We start from the raw sequence: 20,346 nt of genomic DNA, 5'->3' as shown, positions 1-20,346 counted from the left end.
TCTAGACTCACCACTACAGAGGCTGGTGTTTTCAAACCAGGAGAACCGTAACTGACAGAACGGATAGGCACAAATCAGGGGAGCACAGAATATAAGAAAAATAAAGCTTTTTCTTACCTGCGCAGGTTTTTTGATCTGTGGTTCCCGGAATGCCTGTCCTTTCGTTCCGTCAGCGTAGCTCAGCCACCTCTTGTAGTATCATCGGTGAGTCCCTCGTTCGGGCGCCAAAATGTTAGGGGCAACTCTTAAACAAGTTGCTTTAAGTTTATATTGCTTTGTCAAATTATTGCTTCTATAAGAAAGATGACACGGAGTCAGGTATGTCTGTATCATAGTTCTGAGCATCAGAGAACTGCACCCTTTAATTCTTTTATAGGCAGCTCTACAAGCAGTAATCTTATCGGCATTACCAAATGAGGTTAAGGTACAAAGAGTTTCTTATCAGCGAACATGTAATGATTATTCAGCAGTTCCAAATTCCATCTAGATACAGATTGATACGTACACAGAAGAGAAAAGCACAAACAATTTAAATAGAACAATTGATACGTACACAGGTAAGAAAGGAGCACAAACAATTTAAATAGAACAATTGATATGTACACAGGTAAGAAAAAGCAGAAACAATTAAAGTGGAACTCTAAGTCATTATTTCAACCCTATCAACAGATTTATTACCAATGTACCGGTACATAGGGATGAACTCTGTACACAGCAAGTAGATTCAACAGAGTCACACAGAACCCTTTTACACATGTCATTTTATAACAGTATTTGGCAAGCTACCATTGGCTAGGGCACACTGGTGACTCATGGTGCATCGTCAGCTTTATTGTCAAAAACAGTGTCCTTTACACAATATGGCCTAATATGGTAAACTTTTGCTAGTTCTTTAAATATTGTTGTAGGTGTTGGTCGGAACTAAGCAGATTGCATAAACAATAAGTCAGCGCCGTTTTAGCTAGGAAAAAAGCATATAAGGAACAAGGCAAATGTTGATATCACTTGTAATTCTTTACATATTCCTTATCATTCCCTCCTCTGATATCTATATTTGCTTCCTCATTTATTACTTCAATGCAGGTCCATTCCACAACTGGGTTTTCAGACCTTAGCAAGTCCTTGACCTTGGCAAGTCCAGTCCATTTCCCAAACCAACCTTCAAGCCAATTTGTGAATGGATCATCAGTACCTGAGTTTTCCGCTAATTCATTCGATAAAGCTGTCAATCCTTCGAGGGCTCTAGTTACGGTTCCTCCAGGAGCTGTATTGTTAGGAATAAAGGTGCAACACATACCGACAAACATTTTACAGACCCCTCCTCTTTCTGCTAGGACCATATCTAATGCCATCCTATTCTGCCATGCCGTCAGAGAGGTAGGGGCTAATTGCTCTGTCAATCTCTTAACTGTTTGTAGTTTACAAACCTTTGTTGGATTATGTGTATATATATATATATATATATATAATTTAATCCAGTCAACATTTTTTTTTTTTTCTACTGTCACCCACCAGAGAAGAGACTCAAATCCAGCTGCCACTCGGTTCCTAGCCTTAAACTCGCTGGGCACTCCAAGCGGAACCCCAATCTCATCTGTGTAGATCTGGGGGTCAAAAGACCCCGCAGGAGAGGTGTCCCTTCTGCTCCTCCGGTGACCCGTCTTCCAAGGGGACTCTGAGAGTAAGCGCAGAGGCATTGCCAGCTGTACCAGGGCACAATCCCCTCGGGAATTGGCTGGGATGCTCGCTCTGAGCCTCTTGTCTTCGCATAACCACCAGACGTCCGCCCTCTGGGTGTTGTGCTCAACCCAGTTGTCACCCTCTCCCTTTGCAATTTTGTTAATCCTCTCCATGCAGTAGTCATCCGGTAAAGACCCCAAATCTTTGCCACTCTCATTCCCCGGAAGTGCAAAGCAAGCAAAGTTGCCAGGGTATGCCGTGACCGCAGGGGGTATCTGAGGTCTCTGAACTTGGGGAAACAATAAACTTAATGTGTGACAGGGAGTGTTGGTGTCAGGTTTGTATGTTTTTTTTTTTTTTTATATAGCTTTAGCATACACTCTAAACCATCTGGATCTGTATTGTTATTTAAGGTAAAAGGCACTGTAGCCAGCTGGGGTCTGGCCCCTGCACAGACCAAGCAGTTCTCTTTTTTAAGGGTGTTAGCAGTATATATTAACCATTCAAGCCTTTCATTCTTATCCTGGTATCCTGTTTCTAATGTTATAGCTTCTTCCGCTGTGAGATTGGTGAATCTCACTGTGGATCCTAATACCTCTACTTTAAATTGGTCCTCATTATCTAATTATTTCTTCTTGTTTGTCTCATTCTTTGGTTTGACGTCAAGAAAGAATTTTCCCAAAGGGTCAGTTCCTGATAGCCAAGCTCCTACATGGTATAACCTCTGATCTTCTAGTTTTGGGTCCTTCAGGGAAATCAATAATATATTGCAATTCTTTGATTCTGTACAGGGAGAGTGGGCCGCTTTAGTTATGGTTAATCTATTCTTTAAATCTCCTGCTGCTGGGATCTCATATCCCCAATCCTGCTGCAATTGTCCACATGACTGAATCCCAAATAGTACACCTGGTAGTTCCAGCCAGGTAGCACACGTATTTATCTGCCCAGGTCAGCTTACTTGCTTCTACCTTATCTCCACAATCTGTCATCTGCCAGAAATCCACCTGTATAGTACTGGTGGTTCCTTCAACAAAGGTAAGGTTCAATGCTCTTCCTGTCTCTTCCCAATTGATTGGTTCCACTATCCTCCCGTGTCTCCTACCTTCCCATATAGAGGCCTCTCCTAGAGTCACCAATACTCCCACGAGGAACAAAATCCCTACCATCCTATCTGAAGTGAGGGGGGCCTAGATAGGGCCTTTTCTTCACCAAGGTTGAGACAAGCAGACCTTTTATCTGCCTCCCTTTTGAAGTTGGACTTTCCCCCTCCTTCAGTCTTTCTGTCCCTACTCTGCCTATATTTACCTTTTTACAGTGGGATTGGTGAATCCAGATACTCCTTTCAGCAATTCTTACTGCAGTGGGAGTAGTAAGGAGTACTTGATATGGCCCGTCCCACTTAGGGGAGTGCCAATGCTTCTTTTTGATCACCTTGATGAGCACCCGATTTGTACTTTGTCTTCTCCTATGGGCTCTCCTTCTGGAATGGAACATTCTTGGTTAATTTGTTTCTGTTTTAATAACCTTGACATGTATTCTGCTAAGGTTCTCTCCCCTTCCTCTGTGTGGGTTTCATTTGGTAATAAAGGTATTTTATAAGGTCTACCATACATCATTTCAAATGGACTCAGCCCCTCTTTAGTGAGGGTGTTGTGCATGCTTCAAATAGCTAGTGGGAGACAGTAATCCAATTTTTCCCTGTCTCTTCCATAGCCTTTTTTAGCTTGCTCTTTAATATCCCATTATGTCTTTCTACAAGCCCTGCTGACTGAGGGTGATATGCACAGTCGTTCTTTTACTTCTATACCCATCACTTCTGTTAGGTGTTTTATAGTCTGATTTACAAAATGTGGACCATTATCACTATAAATATTCTCTGGTATCCCAAATTATGAAATGATATCTTTTAGTAAGGCTTTGGATACTGTTAAGGCATCAGAACTATATCTCTACCCATGTGGTCAATGCATCAATGATTTACAAACTATTTCTTCCTTTTCACATTTGTCTAATTCAATAAAATCCATGCAAATGTGTTGGAATGGATATTGCGGTGTGGGGAACTTCCCTTTCCGTGGTCTTATGCCTCCCTGAGCATTGTGTCTTGCACATATAATGCATTGAGAACAAAAAGTTTTTTTTAGTAGTTTGTGAAACCATAGGCTGTACATACCTTATTTAACATCTCAGTCATCCCCCTGTTTGACACATGAGTTACTCCATGTGTCAATACTGCTGCATACCTAAATAAGGATTTTGGCAATACCAGCTTTCCTTCAGGTGATGTGTAGATGTTATCTATTATTGTGCAACCTTTTGTTTTCCGATATTGTTTCTCCCCAGGGGATATATTCTGCTGTATATCAGTAAGGACTGTATGATCTATCTCTATGATTTCCTGTTCTGTCATGTGTCACTTCTGCATATCCAGTTACACTTGTGCCATCTGGATTTTTCGTACTGGAGCCATCAACAAAAAGTGTCATGTCAGGGTTAGATAACGGTACTTTCCAATATTGTTAAGTGAGGTTGTCTCAAAAGTATTGTCATACAGGAAAGGTGTCGTGCTGGGCTCAAATGTATGAACCAACGGGGCGCGGTCAGTATTGAATACCCAGAAATCCACGTTCTACAAAAATTTGTCATGCCCAAAAAAAAACATAATTTGTTTCTTTGTTTCTGGCTTCGGCACCTGGTGGAGGGCTCAAATTCTCTCCTCATCCAGGTGTCGACCTTCTTTTGAAATATTATACCCTAAGTATTTGACCTGCTGTTACCACAACTGGAGTTTAGTTTTATTTACCTTATGCCCTTGGTATAACTGCCTGGTTAACAGCTTGTAAATCCTGTACCATTCTATTGCAGGGGCTATACCCTCCTCTGCTTCACTTTCAAATAACTCTCAGAATGATTAACATATTGCAAAACATCTAAAACTGATGCAGTTCAGTAAGTAACCAAGTTTTTAACAATGTAATCCTTATGGTCCTGTTTTAATCCATTAACAAAAGCTATCTTTAGCTGTTGTTGATATGCACTATTCACATCCTCAGCTTTGGGGAGCCCAGAGAACACTTTAAAAACTTCTCGTAGTTTATTTAGATAATCACTGACACTTTCCTTGTCTTCCTTTAGAGTCATATTAATCTTTTGCCAGTCAGTTCGTTATACCCATCGGAGATTGCATCTCCGATATTAGGCAGTCAATCTGTCTGTCAAATCTTTGCTATCAAGGGCCAGTGGTTCCCCTCTTTGTTGAGGGGGCACTGTGGCTACACAGGGGTCCCAATTTCCCTTTACTGATGCCCAATCTGATCCTAGAACCCTCCTTAAAGCCCTTTCCACTTCGACCCCGTTTAGCCTATAACTGTTCCTCAGACCTTCCATATTTTCAATGATTTCTGGGGCCCCAAACTTAGGATGTTTAATATGCTCAGTAGCCTTCTGCACGTCACTCTCAGTCCATGGTTTAAAAACAGTCATAGTTAGGGGCTGACCGTTTTGTCTGCCTCTTTGTCCACTAGGGGCAGTTGGGCTTGGCATTTCTTTTTTTTGTTCTCCTTCCTTCTACTCTAATTCTAACGTGCTCAAACCAGTATTCCGCCATTTCTAATCTTTTACTTCTTTTTTTTTTTCTATCTTTGGGTCCTAACAATTTCAGCTTATCCACCAACTCCTGACACCCTTTCACAGTTAGTTTACCATTGAATCCCAACTTCCTTTCCCACTTAGCACAATATTTAACAGATTTTGGTTATTTGCTATGCATACATTTCTTATCTCCTTCTAATGGGGAAACTATTCCCCATGTCTCTGTTTTTTTTCCTTGAGTTTAGAATACAAGACTGGTAATTCTACTCTCAAACTTTGCCAGAATCTATATAAAACAGCAAACAAAGTCTAAACTCTCCAAAGAGGAAATAAATACATATATATATATATATATATATATATATATATATATATATATATATACACATACATATAAAACAACTTATACCTTTACCTTATTTGCTACAAAGTACAGTTGGTCAAAACAAACAGTATTCTTAACGTTCTGATCAGAATTTTTTTTTTTTTTTTTTTTTTTTTACACACACTCACACAAAAGAGGAAGTGCACTTAGGTGTCCGTGAGGGGGGGGGGGAGGAGTGAGTGAGTCCAGTTTTGTTTTTTTGTTTTTTTTTTAACCACAAGTTTGCAGCCAGACAGATCGATCATAAAGCAGGCCTTTTATCAACCTGCAAACTACCAGACTAGCAACCCTTGGATCACAGTAAAGCAGAAATATAAGACTCCCCACACAGTTAGCAGTAATGTTAAACATGAGGAGAAAAGAGCGACAGTTAGTCTCATGATCTAACAAATGCAGCAAAAGGAACAGTGCAGGAAATTTTTCTCTCGAGAGAAAAAGAGAAAATCAATTTATCTATGGGGGAAGTGTTTCTGATCAAGTTAGATTGATTCCTGCTCGTACATTCACTTCCTGTTTGTCCCAACCACCACTCAGTTAGAAAAAAACCTGAAATGGCCACTGTGACTCTCTGTAATCTATCCATATTACGTGTGGTCACTATTCACAACAATTATCAATCATCTATCATCTTTCGGTACCTTAAATTTTTTGTAATCTGTCTCAGACAGCGGGCTACGTCTATTTACCATAGGCAACGTCCCCAAGTGCCTCTGTCTTTGGCCCCTGTGTCACTTAATCAACTTACAGTGCCGGAATACTTAATAACCCAAATCACCTCAAGTAGAAGAGAAAAGAAAAGAAGAGAAAAGAAAAAATCTGTCTTACCTTTCACAGACTCTGAGGACTGGATCAGAAGTATAGGAGTAGAAGTCAGGTGTGGATCCCGGAACCGACCAGCCTCTTTTTACCACTTAACTTGCGTGGGAGGACCTAGGTCTCAGCGAGAGGGAGTCTGATACTCACCGATATTTTGGATGGAACCGTTCGATCCACCACCTAATCCTTACTTCCGGCTCGAAAGGACCATGATGTCGGTAAAATTCCATTCTCTTACTGATCAGTCAACTCCGGTCATGTTGATTAGAAGACAGATTTATTACCAATGTACCGGTACATAGGGATGAACTCTGTACACAGCAAGTAGATTCAACAGAGTCACACAGAACCCTTTTACACATGTCATTTTATAACAGTATTTGGCAAGCTACCATTGGCTAGGGCACACTGGTGACTCATGGTGCATCGTCAGCTTTATTGTCAAAAACACAATATGGCCTAATATGGTAAACTTTTGCTAGTTCTTTAAATATTGTTGTAGGTGTTGGTTGGAACTAAGCAGATAAACAATAAGTCAGCGCCATTTTAGCTAGGAAAAAAACATATAAGGAACAAGGCAAATGTTGATATCACTTGTAATTCTTTACATATTTCTTATCAGAAAGCCTGAAGGCGGTGCTTGGTTTTCGGGGTCCCGTACGTGGCTAGGCTCCCAAAAAGTCTCACACGTGGTATCCCCATACTCAGAAGCAATAGAATGTATTTTGGGGTGTAATTTCACATATTCCCATGGCATGTTTGAGCAATATATCATTTAGTGACAACTTTGTTAAAAAAACAAAAAATTGTCTTTTTCCCGCAACTTGTGTCACAATATAAAATATTCCATGGACTCTACATGCCTCTGAGCAAATAGCTTGGGGTCTCTACTTTCCAAAATGGGGTCATTTGGGGGGGGGTTGAACTGTCCTGGCATTTTATGCAAAACATTTAGAAGCTTATGTCACACATCACCCACTCTTCTAACCACTTAAAATGGTGGGTGTTTCATTTTTTATTTTTTCACACGGTATTTGCGCAGCGATTTTTCAAACGCATTTTTTGGGAAAAAACACACTTTTTTAAATTTTAATGCACTAAAACACACTATATTACCCAAATGTTTGATGAAATAAAAAAGATGATCTTAGGCCGAGTACATGGATACCAAACATGACATGTTTTAAAATTGCGCACAAACGTGCAGTGGCGACAAACTAAATACATTTTTAAAAGCCTTTACAGGTTACCACTTTAGATTTACAGAGGAGGTCTACTGCTAAAATTACTGCACTCGATCTGACCTTCGCAGTGATACCTCACATGCATGGTGCAATTGCTCTTTACATTTGACGCCAGACCGACGCTTGTGTTCGCCTTTGCGCGAGAGCAGGGGGGGACAGGGGTGCTTTTTTTTTTTTTTTTTTTTTTTTTTTTCTTTATTATTTTTTTGCTTTAGCATCTTATTTTTAAACTGTTCCCTTTCATTTTTTTTTTAATCATTTTTATTGTTATCTCAGGGAATGTAAATATCCCCTATGATAGCAATAGGTAGTGACAGGTACTCTTTTTTTAAAAAACTGGGGTCTATTAGACCCTAGATCTCTCCTCTGCCCTCAAAGCATCTGACCACACCAAGATCGGTGTGATAAAATGCTTTCCCAATTTCCCAATGGCGCTGTTTACATCCGGCGAAATCTAAGTCATGAAATGCTCGTAGCTTCCGGTTTCTTAGGCCATAGAGATGTTAGGAGCCACTCTGGTCTCTGATCAGCTCTATGGGCAGCTGGCTGAATCACCGGCTGCATTCTCAGGTTCCCTGTTGGGACAGGAGAGCCAGAGAAAAATATGGAAGACGGTGGGGGAGGATTCCCTCCCACTGCTTGTGAAAGCAGTCTAGAGGCTAATTAGCCACTAGGATTGCTTTTACATGAAAGCCGACCGCTGGCTGAAAAGAATGATACCAAGATGATACCTAAACCTGCAGGCATCCTTCAGGTATAACCACTCAAAGTCCAGCAACATACCAGTACGTTGCTGGTCCTTGTTGGGCATATATTGTAAACTTTTTTTTCATGCAGCCTGTGGGCTGAACGAAAAAGAGATTGATCAGTGGGTATGCCCACCATTAGAATACCTCTCTTCATCCACCTACCTCTAATGATGGGCATATATATGCACCGTATATATATGCCGAAGCATGGGGGCATCCTCCCACAAAAGGTAGGAGCAAATCACTCCTCCACCCACTGCTGCCCCCACGCTTCGGCATATATGCTTACGTATGTAACTGTGGTGGTGAAATCACCTCCGACAGCGCTGGAGTCACGGCTTTATATATCGTGGGAGCAAACACTGTTGCTGTCAAGATAAATAAATCCGCGCTGCAACTGAATGGCGTACCTGCTAAGCAAATGATGATTACCAATAAAACACAGTAAACAGTAAAGTATAAAAAAACATGGTAAAACATAATAACAATAAAACATTGCAGAATAGAATAGAGTAAAAAAGAGCAGAACAATAGAGAGAGAACAATAAAAAGACAACTATTTTTATTTTTTTTATTTTATATTTTTTGTGTTTTTTTTTTTTTTTTACACTTTTTTTAGTAACTTCTACTTTTGTAACTGGTACCAGGTTTGGGTCTCTCAAAATGCAATGGCATCTTGGGAGACCCTGTGAAAGTGTGCCCTAGTCTGTGCAGTGCTGTACCCTACGCTAATACTCAAGTAGTGAATGGTAACGTTCAAAACATTCACCAATGCATAGACCAGGATTGTCAGGACAGGAGGGACAATAATACCGGATGTCACGCCTATATCCGCGCTTGCTGCAGACACGACATCTTTTTTGGGGGGGCTTGTTGGGTAGGGGTACTCGGGAGGACATAAGGAAAATGCCTCTCATGCAGCCGGCTTACTGCATTTGGTTGGGGAAGGTGAGGTGGAGCACCGTCTGGAAACAGAAGGGCTCTGACGATCTCTTCCTGGAATTTAAGGAAGGATCCAGTGCGTCCTGAAGCTCTGTATAGCACATGAGCGTTCAGCAAAGCCAATTGAAATAAATAAACAGACACTTTTTTGTAACAGCGTCTGGCCTTACGGGCAACTAGGTACGGCGCCAACAACTGGTCGCTGAGGTCCACCCCTCCCATATTTTGGTTATATTCGTGGACACAGAGGGGTTTCTTCACAACACCAGTCGCTGTAGTAATTTGGACCGTCATGTCTGCATGAAGGGAGGTAAGAACGAAAACATTCTTATTATCCCTCCACTTCATCGCGAGCAAGTTATTACACTGCAAGCAGGCTCTCTCCCCCAGCCTAAGGTGGGAATCTACAAGCCGCTGGGGAAAGCCCCAGCGATTAGGTCGCACGGTGCCACATTCTCCAATCTGTTGATCAAAAAGATGACTAAAAAGTGGCATGCTCGTGTAATAATTGTCCACGTACAAGTGGTACCCCTTTCCGAATAAGGGTGACACCAAGTCCCATACAATCTTGCCAGCGCTTCCTATGTAGTCAGGGCAGTTTGTCGGCTCTACGTGACTATCTTTGCCCTCGTAAACCATAGAACTACATGTATAGCCTGTGGCCCTGTCACAGAGCTTATACATCTTGACCCCGTATCTGGCACGCTTGCTGGGAAGGTACTGTTTGAATGACAAGCGGCCAGAAAATTTAATCAGGGACTCATCAATGCAGACAACTTGATGGGGAGTAAACAAGTCTGCAAAACGCTGGTTGAAGTGGTTTACGAGGGGACGAATTTTGTAGAGCCGATCGTATTCAGGGTCTCCACGAGGACGACAGAGTTTATTGTTGTTAAAGTGCATGAACCGTAAAATCTGCTTGTATCGTGCCCTGGTCATGGAGGCAGAGGACAAGGGCATATGGTGAATTGGGTCAGTGGACCAATATGACCGCAACTCGCTCTTTTTGGTTATGCCCATGTTGAGGGAAAGGCCCAGAAAGAGCTTAAATTCGGAGACCGTAATTGGTCTCCAATCTCTGGCAAGGGAGGACTGGGGAATAGTGGCGATGTGTTGACCAGCGTATAAATTGCTTTGGTCCACAATAGATCTATAGAGATCTTTGGTGAAAAACAGAGAATAAAAATCCAGTGGCGTAAAATCAACTGTTTCCACCTGAATTCCGGGTTGGCCAGTGAATGGGGAAAGTACGGGTGCTGCAGAAGTGGTGGGTTCCCAATTCGGATTGGCGAATGCAGCAGGAAGGGCACTATGGGCACGACGGGCCTGTGTTCGTCTTCTTGGTGGCAGCTGGACACTACTAGTGCTTGCCACCTTGCCAGCTTGAACTGCACTTATGGGACTCGCCACGTCACCACGTGATACTGCAGTGCTGGATGTACGACCAGGGTGTACTAGGCCGCTGGTGCTTGCCAGTTCACCAGAATAATAGCGGCGCTAGTACTGCTCTGCTCCATACGAGGGACCTGTGGTTCTTGCACATCAAGGACAGGAGAAGAAGTTTGGGGTCTGGTACGCCTGACCTTGGCAGGGACCACAACTCCGTCATCAGAAAGTGCACTTACTTGATGCCTTCTCTCCTTGGCGCCGGAATGAAAAGAGTGGCTCGAGGAGAGATTACATCACTTCCTCTGCCTCTGTTTACATTACAGAGGCAGAAGAATGATCTCATTGGCCGGGAGCGATCGCGAGGGGGTGGCCACGAATGGATGGCCCCCCCCTCACCTCTGATCGCCGGCGGAGAAATGCCGACCGCATCGGGCACCGGGGGGGGTCCGATTGGACCCCCCTCCCGCAGCAGGCAGATCACGTACAGGTACTTGATTCTGCCTGCCCGTGCCATTCTGCCGACGTATATCGTCGTGAGGCGGTCGGCAACTGGTTAAGTGAAGTAGTCCTTATCAGGTCATAGAGTTGTGTTAAGTCAGCAGAAATCCATTTTTTTAAAGTTTTAGGAGATGTATGAGCCGGGTAGAAAAGTGGATTTCTAATAAATGATACAAGAGGTATATGCGGAGATTGTAGTCTTTTGATTACTTTGAATCTATCCCATATAGCAATTGTATGTTTAGTAATCCTTTTTTTTATTATTTTATGGTCAGAGATAGACCATATTAGATTTGGTATGAGAGATCGGATCACAGTCGATTGATTCAATCACTACCCAGAGGGGGATCTCGTGTTTCGTGTGATATTTAGGAATACGTGCTATTTGTGCTGCATGGAAATAATCAGTAAAATTAGGGAAACCTAATCCTCTAAGTTTAGAAAGATAGAGTGTGGGTAGGTAAGCGAGATTTTAAGGAGCTCCATATGAATGCTTGTGTTTTACGTTTTAGGTTCCTAAAGAAGTATGCCGGGATAGGAATGGGTAATACACGTAAGAGATACAACATTTTAGGTAATACAGTCATTTTTATTACATTTATTTTACCAATCCATGATATTGGCAAAGAGGACCATTGTTTAAGAAAATTAGTTAGCAGAGAAGATATCAGATAGATTGGGGGTAAGAGTAATACCTAGACATGTGAGGTGAGACGTTGAGCATGTAAAAGGGAGAGATGTTTGAGCTTGTTGTAGTGTTTGCGGGAGTAAAGAGACATTTTAAAGCTGTTGATTTTTGTGAGTTTTTATAATTGGTCCAGAAATTTGGGCAAAGTGATCTAGTTTGCTTATAAGATTGCGAGCAGAAATATGAGGGGAAGACATAAATACTAGTATATCGTCAGCAAATAGACATAATTTATGTTTATGGCCTGCTAAATCTATGCCCTTGATTGAGGGGTCTGTACGGATAGCCAGGGCAAGAGGTTCAATGAGTAAGGCAAATAAAAGTGGGGAGAAAGGACAACCCTGACGTGTTCCTCTATTTATGTCAAACATGTCTGATTTGTATCCTGCATATTTAACATATGCATTGGGATTATTATAAAGTGAAGTGACCCAGCTTAGAAAATGAGGGCCAAAGCCCCATTTTTGTAGAATGAAATTTAAAGCCACTCACTCTATCAAATGCTTTTTTGATATCTAATGACAGGAGACACAGAGGAATTAAGCTTGTTTTAGCTGCTTGAATCAATAATGATGCTCTACGGACATTATCTGCTGCTTGTCGTAAAGGGATGAAACCTACTTGATCTTTGCTTATTAATGAACCAATTATATTAAGACGAGACACCATTACTTTTGCTAGTAGTTTTATATCTAGGTTTAATAAGGATATAGGTCTAAAGTTAGTACAAGATGAGTCATCAGAGTGAGGTTTAGGGATAGTTACATAGTTAGTAAGGTTGAATAAAGACACCAGTCCATCAAGTTCAACCTGAGCAAGTGTGGGTGTGTGTCTACAACTATCCCTATTTTTTTTTTTTTTAATTTAAGGTACCCATATAGCGCTGTGTCAATTTTTAACAGCGCTCCACACATATATCACAAACTCACATCGATCCCTACCCTCAAGGAGCCCACAATCCAAGGTCCCCAAACTCACATTCATATACTAGGGCCAATTTTGGACAGAAGCCAATTAACCTACCAGCATGTCTTTGGAGTGTGGGAGGAAACCGGAGTACCCGGAGGAAACCCACGCAAGCACAGGGAGAACATGCAAACTCCACGCAGGTAGTGTTGTGGTTGGGATTTGAACCAGCGACCCTTCTTACTGCTAGGCGAGAGTGCTACTCACTCCACCACTGTGCTGCCCAAATCATTGAAATTATTGCTGTTAAAGTTTCCGGTCGGAAGGATTTGTTAAGTAGGGAGTTAAATGCTTTTGTCAGGATGGGAGTAAGAATATGGGAACATTTTTTATAGTAGAGGGCTGAGAATCCGTCAGGGCCTGGTCGTTTATTTAACTTAAGGGATTTAATTGCTATTTCGATTTCTATAGCTTCAATAGGACTTTCAAGGTTATCGTATTGAACTTGAGAAATGGTTGGAAGTTTAACTTGTGAAAAAAATGATTCTGCTGAGGATTGGTCGAAAGATCCTTCTTTTTTGTATAAAGTAAGATGTTTATGAAAGATGTGTAATATCTTTACTGGGTTACTAGGGTATTTATCATGTGGCATTTTTAGGCGAATTGGCTTAAAGGGGTTATTTAATTTTTGAAGCTCACATGCAAGAAGGGTGCCAAGTTTATTAGCTTTAAAGTAGAATTTATGTTTAGATTTACGTATTGTTTTGTCTACCGATTCTGATAGGAATAGGTCAAGATTTAAACTTGCCTTATCAAGTTGTGCTTTTGACACTTGAGTAGGGTTTTTGGAAATTTGTGTGGCAGTCATTAAGTTATTTTTCTAGTTTTTGTTGTAGTTGTTTTTCTTTTTTAAGGTATGATGCTTGTCGTAACGAGACCCCTCTAAGAACAGGTTTATGGGCTTCCCACAATGTCAGTGGGGATATATCAGGAGTATCATTGTTTCCCAGGTATTCTTTTATGCTGATTCTAAGTCAGACGAATGTGATGGGTGTGTGAGAATTGAATCCTATGTGTCATGTGGGGTCTTGAGCTTTTGGGATTAAAGACGTAAAGGTTGAAATTATTGCACAATGATCTGTCCAAGTATAAGGTTTAATGTAAGAGTTGAGCAATTCTGGTGACATACTTATAGATATTAGGATATGGTCAATACGGGAAAAAGATTTATGTGGGTGGGAGTAAAAAGAGAATTGACGTTTTGAAGAATTTATTTCACGCCAGGAATCTAGCAGTGAATGTTGTTGAAGTTTTTGAAACATACGAGATTGAGAGCTGGATACGGTTGGAGTAGGGGATTTATCTAGATAGGGGTAAAGAACTTGATTTGAATCACCACATATCAAAAGTGTGCCCATTTTATGCGAATCTATTACTTGTAGCAAGTGAGAGAGTAATGATGTTGGTCTTTTATTAGGTGCATAATAGGAAACAATTGTGAGTGGGATATCACATGGGTGTCCCAAAAGTATGAGATAGCGGTCTTCTGGATCTTTGATCTCTGTTATGAGGGGAAATAGGTGTAGTTCGGTGAAATGCTATTAGTACTCCTCTGCGTTTTTTGATTTAGCTAAAGCAGTATAAACTTGGGGGTAGCATGTCCCAAAATATTTAGGGGTCGAAGTTTCAGTAAAATGTGTCTCTTGGAGGCACACTATATGGGCTTTTGAGGAGGATAAAGATCTGAATACATTAGTTCGCTTATGAGGAATGTTTAGACCTTGGACATTTAAGCTTAGGACATTTAAAGGAGCCATGTAAAATTTTTACATAAGATATATCGATACATTTCTGTTATCAGGTGCGGAATCAAAGAAACCCCAGGGAAAGATTGGATAAAAGAAAAAAGTAGATTATGAGAGAAAGAAATAATAAGAGTCATATATTTAAAATAGGTTATAATTACTAATATATGTATAAAAATAAAACTATGGCGTACTGAGCACGCAAATCTGCTAGCTCAGAGGCACAAAGTCTATCCGAGGAGGCCCCTCACACTGTAACCCAAGTGGAGGAGAGGCCTAGGACAGAAAAATGGGGACAGCAGTGACCAATTCTCGGATCCCCCGCGGCCAAATTTTATGAAAAAATAAAAAATTTCAATTTAGACATCCGATTTTGGCTATATTCCTTAAAAAATAAGCAAACATAAGAGTCAGATTAAATAGTATTCCTTTTAACAAATCCTTAATTATATATGAATATTTGAATGTAAAGTTATATACTTCAACTTATAACATATTAAGAACTTGAAATATTTAAAATTAAAGATAAGGTACAGTGGGGCAAAAAAGTATCACGTTGTCTGATTTTTTAAAAATAATTTATTTGCAAATTATGGTGGAAAATAAGTATTTGGTCACCTACAAACAAGCAAGATTTCTGGCTCTCACAGACCTGTATCTTCTTCTTAAAGAGGCTCCTCTGTCCTCCACATATTACCTGTATTAATGGCACCTGTTTGAACTTGTTATCAGTATAAAAGACACCTGTCCACAACCTCAAACAGTCAAACTCCAAACTCCACTATGGTGAAGACCAAAGAGCTGTCGAAGGACACCAGAAACAGAATTGTAGACCTGCACCAGGCTGGGAAGACTGAATCTGCAATAGGCAAGCAGCTTGGTGTGAAGAAATCAACTGTGGGAGCAATAATTAGAAAATGGAAGACATACAAGACCACTCATAATCTCCCTTGATCTGGGGCTCCACGCAAGATCTCACCCCGTGGGGTCAAAATGATCACTAGAATGGTGAGCAAAAATCCCAGAACCACACGGGGGGACCTAGTGAATGACCTGCAGAGAGCTGGGACCAGCGTATTAAAGGCTACCATCAGTAACACACTACGCCGCCAGGGACTCAGATGCTGCAGTGCCAGACGTGTCCCCCTGCTTAAGCTAGTACATGTTTGGGCCCGTCTGAGGTTTGCTAGAGAGCATTTGGATGATCCAGATAAGGATTGGGAGAATGTCATATGGTCAAATGAAACCAAAGTAGAACTGTTTGGTAGAAACACAACTTGTCGTGTTTGGAGGAGAGAAAATGCTGAATGGCAACCAAAGAACACCATACCTACTGTGAAGCATGGGGGTGGCAACATCATGCTTTGGGGCTGTTTCTCTGCAAAGGGAACAGGACGACTGATCCGTGTACCTGAAAGAATGAATGGGGCCATGTATCGTGAGATTTTGAGTGCAAACCTCCTCCCATCAGCAAGGGCATTGAAGATGAAACTTGGCTGGGTCTTTCAGCATGACAATGATCCCAAACACAGCACCCGGGTAACGAAGGAGTGGCTTCGTAAGAAGTATTTAAAGGTCCTGGAGTGGCCTAGCCAGTCTCCAGATCTCAACCCCATAGAAAACCTTTGGAGGGAGTTGAAAGTCTGTGTTGCCCAGCGACAGCCCCAAAACATTACTGCTCTAGAGGAGATCTGCATGGAGGAATGGGCCAACATACCAGCAACAGTGTGTGACAACCTTGTGAAGACTTACAGAAAACGTTTGATCTCTGTCATTGCCAACAAAGGATATATAACAAAGTATTGAGATGATCTTTTGATATTGACCATATACTTATTTTCCACCATCATTTGCAAATAAATTCTTTCAAAGATCAGACAATGTGATTGTCTGGATTTGTTTCCACATTTTGTCACTCATAGTTGAGGTATACCTATGATGACAATTACAGGCCTCTCATCTTTTTAAGTGGCAGAACTTGCACAATTGGTGGCTGACTAAATACTTTTTTGCCCCACTGTAGGTGAACCGTTAAGTTGAATGAGCTTCAGAGAGAAATGCAAAATGCGTTCAGTCCATTGTGTCTGGTGGGTCTAGGTCTGGGGAATTGAATCGACCCCTTTTTGATGCACTTTGTCTGCTTCTGTCAGTTCCAGGCTTAGATGCACTTTGTGGAGAATTAGATGTTGTACGTCGACGAGGGCTAGTAGAGGGCCCATTGTATAGATGAAGGTTTTGCAAAGTGTTCTGTAATTGTTCGAAGGATCTGCTTGAATATTTGGTGCCTTGAAATGTAAAACGAATAGAAAATGGGAATCCCCATTGATAAGGGATATGGTGGTGTTGGAGATTTTGGAGCAAAGGTTTCATTGCGCGCCATTTAGTAACTGTTATTGGTGATAGGTCAGCAAAAATCTGGTATGAATGACCTTGAAAAGTAAGAGATTCTTTGTTCCTGGCAGCTGTCATGAGTTGCTCTTTTGTGCGGAAAAAAGTGAAACTTTACAATTATGTCACGAGGGGGACCTTCAGCTTTGCATGGCGCCAAAGCTCTATGGATTCTGTCCATTTCCAATCTTTTCAATTGGGATTGATGGTGTTAATTCCTGAAAAAGAGCAGTCATAGTCGATTTGAAGGTCAATGATTGACTCAGGCATACCTCGTATGCGGAGGTTTGAACGCCGTGCCCTATTCTCAAAATCTTCTGTGGGCGGCACAGTGGTGTAGTGGGTAGCACTCTCGCCTAGCAGTAAGAAGGGTCGCTGGTTCAAATCCCGACCACGACACTACCTGCCTGGAGTTTGCATGTTCTCCCTGTGTCTGCGTGGGTTTCCTCTGGGTACTCCGGTTTCCTCCCACACTCCAAAGACATGCTGGTAGGTTAATTGGATCCTGTCTAAATTGGCCCTAGTATGTATGAATGTGAGTTAGGGACCTTAGATTGTAAGCTCCTTGAGGGTGTAGGGACTGATGTGAATGTATAATGTATATGTAAAAGCGCTGCGTAAATTGACGGCGCTATATAAGTACCTGAAATAAATAATAAAATAAAATCTTCTAAACGCGCTTGCAGCGTTAATTTTTCATCTTTAAGAGACTCCAATTCATTGTCATGTGATAGTACATTAGTTTCAATGTCATCCATTCTGTTTTCCAATTCAGCTGTGCGTTGGCCTAAATCACGTATTTCTTTTGTCAGTTTCTCTGTAATTTGATCAGAGGGGGTTCTGCTTTAAAGCTTTCTGTAGCATTTTCTCTATTTGTTTTAATATATTTGGGTGTAATGTATCTGCTTGTTGTGGCTGGGAGCTGGCATTGTATTCACTATCTGTGTCATACAGTTCCTGAAGTAAATGCAGCTGTTTGTTGTCAGCGCGTGCCTTAGCTGTGTGAGGAGAATTTGACTGAGCCATATTACAGGAGCCTCTAAGCGTTTTTTCCTTGTGGCTTTTCACTTTTGTTTTGCCTCGGGCAGCTCCCAAAACCATTCTATTTGGTTCACAGGGTACTAAGGAGGATATTAGTATGCTTTTTGTTTAGTTACCCTGCCATTCGGGCATCTGTGGTAGTTGCGAAGTCCCGGGAATAACAGAGCCTCAGCGGGACATGTCCATCGCTGCTGTCTGCTCTGCGCATGCACCCCCCTAAATTTAGCACTATTATCATTCCTTATTGATTTCATGGGTTATAGCTGCAACTGCATTGGTTAATTCATTTATCGATAAAAGGTTTTAATCACTTACCTTATGTATTATTAAGCGTATAAGTGAGGTAGAAAAAAACAGCCTAAGGGTGGCACTCTGCAGGGGGGGCGGCAAAGAAGCCGCCCCCTGCGCAAAAAAAGCCCCCTCCCTGACCCGTCATCCCAAGTCCCGGCTCCCGCACAGAATAAAAGTGACACTGGGAGCAGTCCAGAATGCAGGGGGACAGGGGCGGACTGAGCCGCGGTAGTGCTGGCTCAGCTCCACCTGATGCACTGGTGATGTCACGGCAGCGACTCCCTCGATGCCCAGCAATCAAAGCAGAGGAGGACTTAACTTCCTCCTCCTCCAGTGCGGAGGGGCTCAAAGCAGCTACCCAGCCCCTTGAGCTGAGCCCCACCCCTTTATCATGACCCTGGAGAGTCCGCCGTTGGTCCCGTGGTGGTGGGGTGCAGGGCAGCAGCATTTTCAAATAGCAAGAGAGAGGCCCCAGCAGCTGGGAAGAGGCTGACAGCTTTCCATAACCAAGAGCCTGGGAGGGAGCTGGGACCGTCCTGGAACAGGAAGACAGGCTGACCGAGGACGGGCATGAGGTAGGTGCATCACACATGTCTACCAACACAGACAGGGGCTGCCTGGAACAGTAGGGACTGCAGGCTGGGCTAGGAGGTCTCTCTCTCCCACCCCCCTCACCCTCTCTCCCCTCTCTTACACCCACCCCTCTCTCTATCCCACCCCCACACACCCACTCCCCTCTCTCCCACTCCCTCTCTTTCCCTCACACTCCCACCCCCTCTCTCTCCCACCCCCACACCCACCCCCCTCTCTCTCTCCCACCCCTCCCTCTCTCCCACCCCCACACACCCACCCTGTCATGTACCTGGTGGAGATCGAGCTGTAGAGGGGGCTTCTCTTGCACCACCTGTCCAACACCCTTGGTAGTAATGACAGGGAGTGAAAGACACAGAGTGGCACGAGGGATGATGTAGCAGACGGCTCAGGCTGGGTCTTGGCAGGAACCAGGTGGCTGGAGAGCGCTGGGCCAGGACTGAGAACAGGAGCTCCGTGTCGCTGGATCAGCAGCTGGAAGCGTAGCCAAGACATAAGCCAGGGGGTCATCAACAGCTGGACAGAGCAGGGCCCGAGACGTGAGGCAGAGACGGGACACAGGCCAGGTTTGGTACACAGTGGGGCAATGAAGCACGGGAACATCAGGCAGAAGCGGGGTCAAGCACAAGCCGGGGTCTCAAGTAGGCAGGTAGAGGTCAAACAGAAGGTTCAGGCAAGCCGGGTCGGGTTACAGGAAACCGGTACAGATCAGATAAACAGGCACTAGCTGAAAAAAAACACTTGGCAAAGTGTGCATGTCATTGGCAGGTTTAAATAGGCGGACTGGCGCCAATGCACCCACCAAATGCATTTTTTGGAATGTCCATGCCTGCGCACCACTGCACGCTTGTTACCCGAGTTTCTCTTACACACCCCCTCTCTCTCTCTCTCACACCCCCTCTCTCTCTCACACCCCCTCTCTCTCCCACCCCACCCACCCCCCTCTCTCTCACACACCCCCCCTCTCTCTCCCACCCATCAACCCACTCTCTCTCCCACCCCACCCCTCTCTCTCTCTCCCCCACACACACCCACCCTCTCACCCCTCCTCTCTCTCTCTCTCTCTCTCTCTCTCTCTCTCTCTCTCTCTCTCTCTCTCACCCACCCCCTCTCTCTCTCTCCCCCTCACCCCCATCTCTCCCACCCCCACACACCCACCCCCCTCTCTCTGCCACCCCACACACCCACCCTTGGTCTCTCCCACCCCCACACACCCACCCCTCCTCTCTCTCACCCCTCTTCTCTCTCTCTCTCACACACCCTCTCTCTCCCACCCACCAAATGCATTTTTTGAAATGTCCATGCCTGCGCACCACTGCACGCTTGTTACCCGAGTTTCTCT

At 43.1% G+C, this 20,346-nt stretch overlaps 1 long non-coding RNA gene across 1 annotated transcript; it reads right to left on the bottom strand.

Moving 5' to 3' along the window:
• Window positions 1-802: 802 nt before the first annotated feature.
• On the bottom strand, window positions 803-3,565 carry LOC141140417 (uncharacterized). Its single transcript, XR_012243940.1, has 3 exons — window positions 2,986-3,565; window positions 1,193-1,264; window positions 803-1,159 (listed from the first exon to the last, which is right to left on the bottom strand). It is a non-coding gene; the product is annotated as an uncharacterized lncRNA (long non-coding RNA).
• Window positions 3,566-20,346: the final 16,781 nt, after the last annotated feature.

Source organism: Aquarana catesbeiana, linkage group LG04 (assembly GCF_042186555.1).
Source record: "Aquarana catesbeiana isolate 2022-GZ linkage group LG04, ASM4218655v1, whole genome shotgun sequence".
NCBI lineage: Eukaryota > Metazoa > Chordata > Amphibia > Anura > Ranidae > Aquarana > Aquarana catesbeiana.
The sequence above is the reverse complement of the archived record's forward strand: the minus strand, read 5'-3'. Positions and strand labels throughout refer to the sequence as shown.